Source organism: Danio aesculapii, chromosome 9 (genome assembly GCF_903798145.1).
Source record: "Danio aesculapii chromosome 9, fDanAes4.1, whole genome shotgun sequence".
Taxonomy (NCBI): domain Eukaryota; kingdom Metazoa; phylum Chordata; class Actinopteri; order Cypriniformes; family Danionidae; genus Danio; species Danio aesculapii.
In genome coordinates, this window is record NC_079443.1 from 28,823,120 (window position 1) to 28,837,052 (window position 13,933).

Genomic DNA, 13,933 nt, shown 5'->3' on the forward strand with positions numbered 1-13,933 from the left:
AATTCTTATAGTTTGCAATATTTTTCTTCCAAAAAGACACTAGTTCACTTCAGAAGGCATTCGTCAAGTCGCTGGAGTTGTACTGATTACTTTTCTGATGGATGAATACACTTTATGGTCCTTTAAAAACTCCATTCAATGCAATCACACAGTTGCGAAGATCCCGGATATTATATTATTTAACATCTTTCTGCAAGAAGAAAGTCATGAACAACTGAGATGGCTTGATGTTGAGTAAGTCATGCAATCATTTTCATTTTTGGGTGTGTAAAGTATTGCTTTAAAGGGATAGTTCACTCAAAAACTCTCTCTCTCTCTCTCTCTCTCTCTATCTATCTCTCTCTCTAATGAGGTTCCTATGAAAACAAAAAAAGATTTGAAGAATGTTGGTAACCAGCAGCCATTAGCTACATTTCCATCCACCAATTCTTATGTGCATTTTGGATATAGACATAAAAAACAGTTGATGGAAATGGCCAGATGTGTAATAATTTTGAAAATGTGCACAACTGACTAGGATAAACTCTTTATTCGATAAAAAAAGAAGAGCATAAACTACTATGCAAACACTTTTATTGAACGAATTCCAGTATGCGCATTAAAAAAAGGTCATATGATTTTGTTTTTGTTATATGAGATCATGTGATGATAAAATGTGTGTGAATAGACAAACCAGCAGGCTGAGCACATTGTAAAACATCTGAAATGTTGTTTTGGTCATTCTAAAAAATCGTAACCATTTCAGTATTAGTGTTATTATATTATTAATTACCTCCAGAATTGTCAAGAGTGTCTGTGCTCTGTGTCTCATGCATTTAATGCCTCCATGCGTTCATTGCGCGTCGGCATACTGTCTTCTGAGGCGCAATTCATTTATTAAATAAGGAAAAGATTCACACAGCTTCTCCTACTGCAGCAGATTCTGTTTTTATTCTTGATATTTGGCGCCAGTTAATCAGGAAGTGACGATTTTGTTCTCTTTGATTCGTTTGATGGATACACTGTTTTATTTACATATCTTATATGTGATATGTGATATATGTTTTGCACATAAATTTAATTTGCATGTTTGGATGGAAACATAGCTATGGGGTATATGCCGAAGCATGCTAATTTGCCAGTAACCTGGGTTATTCATTTCCGGTAAATTTTATGCCAATGCAAAAACGGCGCGTTTAAAATCTTTTAAAATCAGCGATCTCCACTGGCTAAGTTATACCCAATATAAAGTGGGTCTCTGATTGTAGAAGCACTGCATTAAATAACATTTTCCCCTGCCATGTCTTTATATTATGAACATTTATTTTACCCCAGTATATTCAATGGAGCTTCTGCGCTAGCCTGCCGATTCTGACAGGAGCGTGCAAGTAAACGGCTTTTTGTCTCGTTTTACACTTAAGCAACTAAATGAATGCCAAAGTCTGTTTAACTAATTGTATTTGAATTACATTACAACATCGATACTGTAAAAGGAACCGTATAAAAATGGAAAAAAACTCACAATAACAGGGCACCGGAAGTTTATCAGTATGGGAAACACACTAGCTTAGCATTTACCCTATTGACATCCATAAAAAAACAACAACAACTAGGTAAATTGTTACCGGTTTCCTGCATTCTTCAAATGATCTTCTTTTGTGTTCAACAGAAGAAAATCATACAGGTTTGGAAGAAGTGGAGGATGAGTAAATTATTATCTACAAATAATTTTCATTTTTTAGGTGAACTTTCGCTTTTTAAGTTTCTTAACCATAAAATATAACTTTTAAAGTCTCAATTTTAATTACTTTAAAATGTAGCAACCTTTATTTGGCTAAATGTTTGACTTAATTTAATATGTGCTTTCTTATTTAAATAATTTCATGTTTTGTTTTCAATTGCAGCAATACAGCATTTGGGGGCCACTGAACACCTCAAAACCAGGCATCTATTTCAGACGGAGTTCAATTCAAAGACGAGAGATCCTGAGTGTGTCTGTGTGCATGAAACAAGGGATGATATTGCAGAAACGTCACCCCTCAGGCTGTGAAATTACACCTTACACAAACACACACACACACTTCTGGCCAGCAGGTGTGTCACCAGAGAGAGACTGACATGTTGTGACACTCTAAATGGCACTGAATCTTGAGAGAAAACAACAACACATTCAAAAAAAAACACACACACACACACACACACACACACACACACACACACACACACACACACACACACACACACACACATATAACTTAGACAAGTTTCAAAAGTGCCTTAAATTAATAAACATTCTGTTAATAGTGAAAGAGGATTTAACTCTAAATAACCTCATGTGCTTTAAAATACGATCCATCCAAAACTGAAAATTCTGTCATCATTTAAACCTCTGCATTCTGTGATCGCTATACCCCATGGTGCACATGATGCCTTTTTTCTATTAATGTAAATATGCCGACATTAATATTTCAAACACACGTTGGGATATAATTATTTAAATTACCGTGATATGGGCCTTAACACCCCCAATTGTTATCCAGCTCACCTACAGCTTTCCATGTTAGAAACATTAATTAGTGTGTTTGAAGGTAAACAGACAGGGAGGTAAACAATACAGCATAACCAATGGCAGAGTGGCCGTGAGTGAAAGAGCAACATGTTGAGATTGGCCACAGCAGAAGCAGCCGCAGGAGACGCTTAATGGCTTTTAAATGACTGACAGATGACAGTGCGTGCGCTTTTCTAATTAAATAGAGAAGGCCATTGGATCCAAAAATAACCTTCATGAATTCATCTCTCCTTTGTGTGTTGTTTATTCTAATGTGATGCAAAGGAGAGTGATAAAAACAGGACTAATTTGAGAAGCAACCAATAATAAATGTTGACCTATGAAGAACAGGTTACCAAGCCTCCAATGATTCTCCACCAAAAATGCAGTGAATGGTGGGTGAATTTTTCTGTTGACTCTTTGCAAAGTGATATAGAACAGTGTTTCTCAACCACGTTCGTGGAGGACCAGCAGCTCTGCACGTTTTCCATGTCTCCTTAACCAAACACACCTGATTCAGATTATCAGCTCATTAACAGAGACTGGAAGACAATGGAGACATCCAAAACATGCAGTGTTGGTGGTCCTCCAGGAACATGGTTGAGAAACAATGATATAGAAGTATTTCTATGTTCTGAATGAACATTTAAAATCCCACTGAAGTAGTGGTCTTCAAATCCGTTCCAGCCAGGATTAACATTTATCCTTTTCTCATTACTTATTAATATGATTACTTAATCAATAATTATTTAATCTTTGAAATGATTTTGACTAATGAATAAGGTTAAAAAAAAAAAACCTAATTTAGGAATGTTCAGTCGAAGTGTCCTTTGTCCCTATCTTTGTCTGTCAAAAGCTACCAAGCCAGGTCATAGGTCATGGAGACCTCTTGAATGAAACTGCAGGGTCTGATGACTGGAAACAACTGTTCCTATTGTTGTTGCCATGTTTTAATTCTGTTTAAAGTGATCTTCCTTTTATGCAAGATAGACTTTGTGTAGTAGGAATATAGGAACAGCTTGACTGTTGATTGTACAAGTTAGAACCAGTTTGATAAGACAGCTGAGAGTACAAAGAAACAACCTTGAGTAGTTGTATAGAGTATATTCAGATGTTTGCAGAAGGACTTTTAATTTTTCAGTTTGCGCTTCTGGTGATCTATGCCGTTACAAAATTGGTGCGTTTAAGGTCTGTTTTGTACGGTAGCTGAGAGAGCTTAACGCGTTGCAATTTAAGAAAACACATGCATAACAAAAACACCAGCAAATTAATTAACAATCTTCATCAGTTTGACAATACGTGTTGCAAATTGTCACAACACAAACAACTGAAGAAGCGCACTGCATTTTGACACAACACAAACTGAAGAAACACACTGCATTTTGTCACAACACAAACTGAAGAAACACACTGCATTTTGTCACAACACAAACTGAAGAAACACACTGCATTTTGTCACAACGCAAACAACTGAAGAAACGCGCTGCATTGTCACAACACAAACTGAAGAAACACACTGCATATTGTCACAACACAAACACCTGAAGAAACGCACTGCTTATTGTCACAACACAAACTGAAGAAACGCACTGCATTTTGTCACAACACAAATAACTGAAGGAAGGCACTGCTTATTGTCACAACACAAATAACTGAAGAAACGCGCTGCATTGTCACAACACAAACTGAAGAAACACACTGCATTTTGTCACAACACAAACTGAAGAAACACACTGCATATTGTCACAACACAAACACCTGAAGAAACGCACTGCTTATTGTCACAACACAAACTGAAGAAATGCACTGCATTTTGTCACAACACAAACAACTGAAGAAACGCGCTGCATTTTGTCACAACACAAATAACTGAAGAAACACACTGCATTTTGTCACAACACAAACTGAAGAAACGCGCAGCATTGACAACACAAACAACTGAAGAAAACGCACTGCATTTTGTACACAACATAAACAACTGAAGAAACGCACTGCATTGTCACAACACAAACAACTGAAGAAACGCACTGCATTTTGTCACAACACAAACTGAAGAAACGCGCTGCATTTTGTCACAACACAAACAACTGAAGAAACGCACTGCATTTTGTCAACACAAACTGAAGAAACACACTGCAAATTGTCAACACAAACTAAAGAAACGCGCTGCATTGTCACAACACAAACAACTGAAGAAACGCACTGCATTTTGTCAACACAAACTGAAGAAACACACTGCAAATTGTCAACACAAACTAAAGAAACGCACTGCATTGTCACAACACAAACAACTGAAGAAACGCACTGCATTGTCACAACACAAACTGAAGAAACACACTGCATTTTGTCACAACACAAACTGAAGAAACGCGCTGTATTTTGACACAACATAAACAACTGAAGAAACACACTGCATTTTGTCACAACACAAACTGAAGAAACGCGCTGCATTGACAACACAAACTGAAGAAACACACTGCATTTTGTCACAACACAAACTGAAGAAACGCGCTGCATTGACAACACAAACTGAAGAAACACACTGTATTTTGACAACATAAACAACTGAAGAAATGTGCTGCATTTTGTCACAACACAAACAACTGAAGAAACGCGCTGCATTTTGTCACAACACAATCTGAAGAAACGCACTGCATTTTGTCACAACACAAATAACTGAAGAAACGCGCTGCATTGTCACAACACAAACTGAAGAAACACACTGCATTTTGTCACAACACAAACAACTGAAGAAACGCACTGCATTGTCACAACACAAACTGAAGAAACACACTGCATATTGTCACAACACAAACACCTGAAGAAACGCACTGCTTATTGTCACAACACAAACTGAAGAAACACACTGCTTATTGTCACAACACAAACTGAAGAAATGCACTGCATTTTGTCACAACACAAACAACTGAAGAAACGCGCTGCATTTTGTCACAACACAATCTGAAGAAACGCACTGCATTTTGTCACAACACAAACAACTGAAGAAACGCACTGCATTTTGTCACAACACAAACTGAAGAAACACACTGCATTTTGTCACAACACAAACTGAAGAAACGCACTGCATTGTCACAACACAAACAACTGAGTAAACGCACTGGATTTTGTCACAACACAAACTGAAGAAACACACTGCATTTTGTCACAACACAAACTGAAGAAACACACTGCATTTTGTCACAACACAAACTGAAGAAACGCACTGCATTGTCACAACACAAACAACTGAGTAAACGCACTGGATTTTGTCACAACACAAACTGAAGAAACGCGCTGCATTGTCACACACAAACAACTGAACAAACGCACTGGATTTTGTAACAACACAAACTGAAGAAACGCACTGCATTTTGTCAACACAAACTGAAGAAACGCACTGCATTGTCACAACACAAACAGCTGAAGAAACGCACTGCATTTTCACAACACAAACAGCTGAAGAAACGCACTGCATTGTCACAACACAAACAACTGAAGAAATGCACTGCATTTTGTCACAACACAAGCAACTTTAATAACGCACAGTTTTAGTTAATCATCAATTAGGCTAATAATTTACAAAAGACAACTGAATTTTGTAATCAGAATATTAAAATAAACAAAAAAATTCACCTTTAAAAGACCACCAACGACTTCACTGAGCAACAGTCACGGCATAATGACACATCCATATCTCAGCAGGGTATGTCATGCTTTTGGGTCCCTTTAAAACATGTCCGTTGAGTTACGAGGATATTTGCAAGTGTAGTGACAAAATTCTGCGCGTTTCTTCAGTTGCTTGTGTTGTGACAAAATGCAGTGTGTTTTTACGTTTGTGTTGTGACAATGCAGTGCGTTTCTTAAGTTTGTGTTGTGACAATGCAGTGCGTTTCTTCAGTTGTTTGTGTTGTGACAAAATCCAGCACTGTCAAACTAATGAAGATTGTTTCTTAATTTGCTGGTGTTTTTGTAATTCTTAAATTGCAGCGCGTTAAGCGCGTTAAGCTCGCTCAGCCACTGTAGTTTTCTTTTAAAATGAACGATCTTTACTATCTGATTGATTTACGATATAAAGTGGGTCTCAGAATGTACAAGAATCACTGCATTAAATTAGATATTTTCCGTGCCATGTCTTTAAAATATGAACATTTATTTTACTCGAGTATTTTCAATGGAGTTTCTGCGTTAGCCTGCTGATCCAGATGGGCGCATGCATGAAAACAGCTTTTCATCTCGTTTTACGCTTGAACAACTAAATAAATGCTGAAGTTTATTTAACTGATTATATTTTATTTACATTACAACATCGATGCTGTAATAGGAACCATATAACATTGAAAAAAGTCACATTAACCATTCACCGGAAGTTTATCAGTATGGGAAGAAACACTAGCTGTGCCTATACCCTATTGTTCTCTTGCGTATGTATACGTGTCCAAGGGCTCAGCTCTACATGTTTGAGATCACCCCTGAATAGTCTGCGGGGGCCTGACCCAATACTCCTGCCTCCATCCCTATCGGGAGTCAGATACGACCCTGCATAGATGTACCTATTTAGAATTGTCTATCTTTGTTTTAACCAATCAGAACATTTTACGAGTCGACACCATTTCTGTATGTGTGAGTATAATTGCTGTGTTGTTGTACTGCAAGTCAGAAGATCGGTCAGCAAGCTCTACGAGAATGTGAAGCCCTTCTGAAATAAAACTGCGAACTATCTTCAGTAAATTTTCTTAATTTTTTATTGAATCTCCGACTCTGAATCTTCTCTTGATCTGGCACATATCTGGCGTTTTATTTTAAACTATTAATCTTCATCCCCAACACCACAGTATGCAATCATAAAAGATCATGAAAAAAATATATTGCGCTTAAAACACCTTATTTATTGCAAAAAAAGTATGCTTTTCTTCTATTTCACTGCAGTTTTAGATTTAAATGGATAATTCACCAAAAATGAAAATGTACTCAGCATTTACACATCCTCAACTGGTTCCGAAGCCCCAAAATGCCTTTTTTATTCCGTTAAACATAAAAGCAACCTGTAACCATTGACTTCCATTGTAGGACAAACAAATACTTTGAAAGTCAATGGTTACAGGCTTGCATATTTCTTCAAAATATTTTATTTTGTGTTCAACAAGAAAGAAACTCAAAGGTTTGAAACAAGTAAAGAGTGAGTAAACAATGACCCTTTAAATCTCCAAGGGCACTAAAACATGCTCAGTTTTCTCAGAGAAACAGGAAATAGGAATGATTTATTATGGTGTTTTATGCATTTATCATCATAACAGTTTCAAAATCAACTGGACGGGGTGAGTTGCACTAACATGTTAGTGCTTTATTGTTTTTAAAAATAACATACACTTCACTTTTTTCATTCTTTAATTGTGTGATAATAGCTAATAGGGGTGTAATCTATCATGAAGATCAGTGATTGGTATGGATTTGCAGAGAAATCACCTCTTGTCATTCAAACCACATGTATGAAAGCATTTAGGCTATTCTGTAATGTATAATGATGATGGAAGAAGTTGTGGTAGGCAGGGGTGTAGTGGACATTTTAAAAGTGGGTGGGGGGGGGGGTAGCTGTATGAAACCCAAAGGTTTACATTCTTAATCACCTGTTTCTAAACGGTCTGTCTCTAAAAGTGCGAGGGACGTATCCCCCCCGTCCCTCCTGGTTGCTACGCCCCTGGTGGTAGGTTATTCGGGATGTGATTGGTTTCTTAGATGTTGATTTGTGGATTATTAAAGATGTTTTCTACTCGTTTAGCATGCATTAATGCAATGTACGCTACATGAATAACCATTAAAAGATCAGGATCTCAACAACCACCCAACATAAATTGTAAATAATTGTGATTTGCATATGTTTATTAATCAAAAATGAAAGTTGTAGACAGCAATTACAATATGTAACCAATAGATGGCGACATCCACACATCAGAAATATGCCACTGAATAATTCTACAAAAATGACACATCCAGCAATGAAACATTTTAAAGGGCCCATAGTTTACCTCTTTTTTAAGATTTAATATTAATATTATGGTTCTGAGTGTGACAGTTTAGGTTCAGTTTAAAACACAATTCAGATTTTTTTTATTATAATGTGTTAAAAAGTGTCATGTTGGGGGCAGTGTCCACAGTTCGCTGATTTATGGGTGTGTTGCTTCACATGTAGACTAGTTTCGGCTTCCCGCCCAACGTAACAAGGGGGCGGGGCGATGAGCTCACCCGCTCTGCGTTTGCAACAGAGTCTGACAGGCAGACTCAGAGGAGAAGGAGTGAGAGGATCACCATTCAGTCGTACATGTACGACTCTGACACAGACCAAGCAGAGAGTACAAAATCATGTGTCTTTGTACATTTTGACAGCCAACTGTGTGCTAGTTTCAAGTGCCGAGCTTGTACACAGAAACTAATAACCACGCACACTGAATTAACTTTGCCCGAGGCACCGGATGCGCCGCTCGAAGCCGCGACACGGCACACCAGACACTCTCTGTGGCGCACCAGATACATGAAGTGTCCCGAATCAGCGCGCCACACATTTTTGAATTCTAAACATAGGTTTCTGCAGCGGTCCGCGGCGCCCAGCTGTCGACTTGAGTGTACCCTGATAGAAACCTATGTTTAGAATTCTAAAACGCATGCTAGTTAAGATCACAGGGAGCTTCTGGGATCGCAAGAAATGCAAACGGCTGAAGTATAAGGTAGACTCAATGAGAAGTACACATGTTTGCAAACCTACCTAAAGATACAACCAATAATTCCGATTAGAGCGATAATGTGGAGAATATTGCTCTTGTGTTGAGCCCAAGGAGCCTTGCATCTAAAAATAGAGCTAGCGTGTTCCTATAGTGATATCGCTTCGACTCACACTGAAAATGGCGGACGTGAATCAACAAACTGATGATATGATGACGCGCCTGTCAATCAATATTGGTGGGTGGGGGACCGCTCTCCTACGTCAAGTAGCGGTCGATTTGAAAACAGCTCCAATTGGTCCACCGTTTTTTATGTTGTTAAATTGGAAAAAAAGCACTGGGTGTGCTTATATCACCCCAATATGACAATCTATACACCATACATGCACATATGTCTGTCCAAACAGCTTGAAAAGTAGATTTTTTACCATAGGTGCCCTTTAAGTTTTATGAGTGGATAACTGAATAATTTATTCAAAATGAGACTAAAAATAAATATGGTTTGTACAAATTATAGTGTCACATTTATATATTTAGTGTTATCAACAACAGTATTTTTCACAGTACTGAATATTTTACAATTAATTTTTATTCAGCTGATTATTTCTTCCTTTCATTTTAAATATGTCTTTGTAATAAAATGGAAAGCCAATAACATTTGTCTCCTGCCCTTTTTGGCTGATCTAAAAAATGGTCTAATCTGTGACTAAACAACCATAAAGTGATCCAAACCGTGAGATTTGTCATCCGTTACACCACTAATAACTAATAATGCACTTTGTGACATGCAAGTTACTTTACATGGCTCTTTTGTTTAACCTTATTTCAGAAATCTCTTTCAGCACATATCAACATTTAAAGTCATGCAAGTACAGCTTAAATTTCCAAAGCCATTAACCAAGCTTACTATTAAAGGCACGGTAAAAGGATAAATGAAAATTCTGTCATCATTTACTCACCCTACAACTCCAAACCTGTGTGTTTCTATCTTCTGTTGAATGCAAAAGAAGATATTTTGAAGGTTGTTGGAAAGCAGCTTCCATTGACTTCTATAATAGTGGCTGCTGGTTTTCAACATCGTTCAAAATATCTTCTTTTGTTTTCTTTTGTCAAGTTTAGAATCACTTTGGTGTGAGGAAACTCATTTTTGGTGTTTCAGCTTAGAACAGTCAACGCAGTCCCAAGAGCGCATCTGAAATCACATACTAAGTAGGTACTATATGGAATTTGAAATTAATCTTACATCATGGTTTTTAAAAAGTATGTTCCAGAATGTACAAATGTGGGAATGACCATGCTTTTCAAGCAGGATATATTGCCTTCTGAAGTGCACTTTGGAGTGAAAACAATCATGGCAGCCATATTAAAGGATCGTTTCAAACTGAAGTGCTCAAAACTAGCCACTTGGAAGGGCCCTTCAGAATGAAGGATTTTGAGGGTTACAACTAATGGACACTTCAGGCAACCATGACCCTTTTGTGCATGGAAATTGTTTGGTGTCACAGAATGACAACTAGATGTTTGGGGTTTGACTTTACACATAAATGTATAATATTATTCTAAAGGCTACTACAATATTTGGTTACACTAAAGGTTACAATATGGTTTCATTAGTTAATGTATTAACTAATTATGAACAACACTTGCAGGATTTATCAATCAACATTTTTAATGCATTATTCTCATCCAAAATGAGTTAACATGAACTAACAATGAACAACATGAACAAATCCTGTATTAAACGTATTGTTCATTGTTATTTCATGTTGGTAAATGCATTAACTAACTTGAACTAATACAACCTTATTGTAAAGTGTTACCCAATATTTATATGAGTTATAAATAAAATATTTCAGAAATCATTAGAAAATTATTGCTAAAAATAATTAATAAAATAAAATAATTAATAAAAATTCATGCAAAACAAACAACCATACATAAATTAAGATGCTGCCTACACAATGTACTTGTCATTTATCTTGTCATTTTTGGGTGTCAACCATTGGGGAAAAAATGCATCTTTGATAGTCTCATTAAAATTACTCAGAAAAGAGTTCTATAACAGCTTTGTTGACCCCTAGTCCCTCATCCCTTCAAAGCTGTCACTCCAGAGGGTAAAGCCTTTAAACTACTATATCTCTGCCATTTTATGACATGACATAACTGCATAGGTTTACTGCCTTAAGCGTTTATTCTATTGTGTGTAATGTATAGCTACTTTTTATAAAGCTTTTCCATTAAAGTTAGCAATATTTAGCAAATTTACTTACCTTCATGTCATTATAAAGCTGAATGAGCTTCTATTGGCTGAATGAACACCGGAGTCCAAACTGTGAACTCATCGGAAAATAAATCTTCAACAGACGAAACCTGATAAACAAACATTTTTTAAAAAGTCTTAGTTATTTTTGTGTAGGTAAAAGTGGAAAAACATCCCCTGTAAAACATTCCTAACAAAAACATCAGAAGGGAAAGGCAAGTTTCCGAGATGCTGAAGATGCGCTAGACATAAACACATTAACAAACATGAAGCGCAGAACACCTTGACCTCACAAACGCTGAAATAATCAAGAGTCCTCGGAATTTCCTGTCTGAGAAATGGTTTTCATTTATAGCCGAGGCAATAAAAAATAGAAGTAAAATAGGTATGAGGCTGAATGTGGCTAATAAATGAATCGAGACTGATCAACCCAGTCTGGCTGAGCACAGAAAGTCATTTACAACAACAAGGTCAGCTAACATTATACAAGTATCATAAATATGTAAAATCCAATGAAAGCCTTTTCATTTGACATTCATTTATATGTTAAACAGAGGTTTAGGCATGGTAACTGAAATCAGCTGAAAAAATGTCTCCTTGTAAAAAAAAGTTAGCATACATCGTGAACATCTCTGATTAGACAATTGAGAATTGTGGTACATTTATAGGTTTTCTTGTTTCTGGGGTCCAGAAATAATGTTTTAAGTCAATATAAATTTTTACAAATTGTTTGAGTTTTTGTCTTCTGGAATTTCAGAAATAAAAATTGTTGGTGGGAGGAAAAAAAAATTGTTTTCATTAAACAAAACAAAGAGGAATGAGCGTGCCTGACAATCAAGCCTTGAACCGTAAGCTTATCAGCTAATATACATTTGGAATATTTGTATTGTTGGATAATAAAAAAAAAAAAACCTGAATCTATCTGTCATTTCAAGGCTGCTATGGTCCTCCTGAGGTCCCATTTTCAGCTGTGCTTGGCCCGCAAACATTAAGGAAGCCGTCAAAACTGAAATGAAATATGCTGTTTTGTCAAGACAACCCAAGGTGCTAAAATATAACTGGGTTAACTGGCAGTGGGCGGATTACACAAACCAAAACAAAGACAGACATACAGGGACAGATTGCAAATTTTCATATTTTTTAGATAAACAATCATGTTAACTTGGCTTATTTATTAAACAACAACACATTTTAGTATTTGGTAACACTTAAGGTCACAATTCACAATATTAACAAACCATTAAATAACACTAGTAAACAACTACTAACTAGCTGTTTATTAATAGTTAGTAAGGTAGTAAGGTTTTGGTAAAATTAGGGATGCAGGATAAGATCATGAACAGTTAATATCTTAATAATAGGCAGATAATAAGCCAGTAGTCAGTAGCATGAATTGTGACCTAAACTAAAGTGTTACCTGGTATTTTATGTTGTAGAAGAGTCAAAAATGTTCACAATGGCACTTTTAAGTATTAAAGGAGTGCCATTTTGGAGTCCTAAGGTGTAATATACATCTTTGGTGTCTCCGGAATGTGTTGGTAAAGTTTCAGCTCAAAATACCCATCAGATCATTTATTATACCCTGCTGAAAATGTACATTTTGGAGTCATAGAAAATTGTAGCTGTTTGTGTCTGTACCTTTAAATGCAAATGAGCTGGTTCCCTCCAGTCACTGTAGAAACATGTCTGCTTCTTCTGTGTGAGATAAACACGTCACAATGACAGAGACATCCGGAGATTTGGATAAGGCAGAGAGATCCAGTTTCTTTGGCAAAAATGCCAAAGACTGAGCCAGGAAGTTTCTGTATGGTTATTTGATGTAGTCGTTGTGGAGTTTCTTCAGCCTTTCTGCAACGATGAATGAGCCACACACAAGTACCATAACTAAGGTCATTGTGCAGAAACACACACATTTAATGTTATGCTGTTTTTGCTCATCAACTTATTGCAAATGTGACAGGATATGAGAAAATATATGCTGCTGTCTTGTCCACAAACTGGAATCTGCTGTATGATTGAAGCATCCTTGTTTTAGTTACAGTTATATGAGCTGTTTTAAAAACCATTCTAAACTTAAAAATCTCCTTCTTGAGGAACAGCTGATCACAGATAGTTGGAAGATCTTTTAATCCAAGTTTCTAAGCAATTCCTGCGTTGTAGACATGATAATACGCATTAATACTGAGCCATGATAATATGCTTTTGTCAGTCATTTCAGTGTGTGGGGACAACCACATTGCTATGTCACAGTGCGGTCAGCCTCAAAATCTCTGGGATTTGGATCCTGATTTAACATTACAATATCTTTTAAAAAGGGAGTTGACTGGTTTATACCACTCTAATATGGCTGGCAAAGTCTTGTTGTCAATCACAGTTGTAAAACAAGAACTAATAACTTGCCTTCTACACTACCTGACAAGTTTTGCCGTCAAT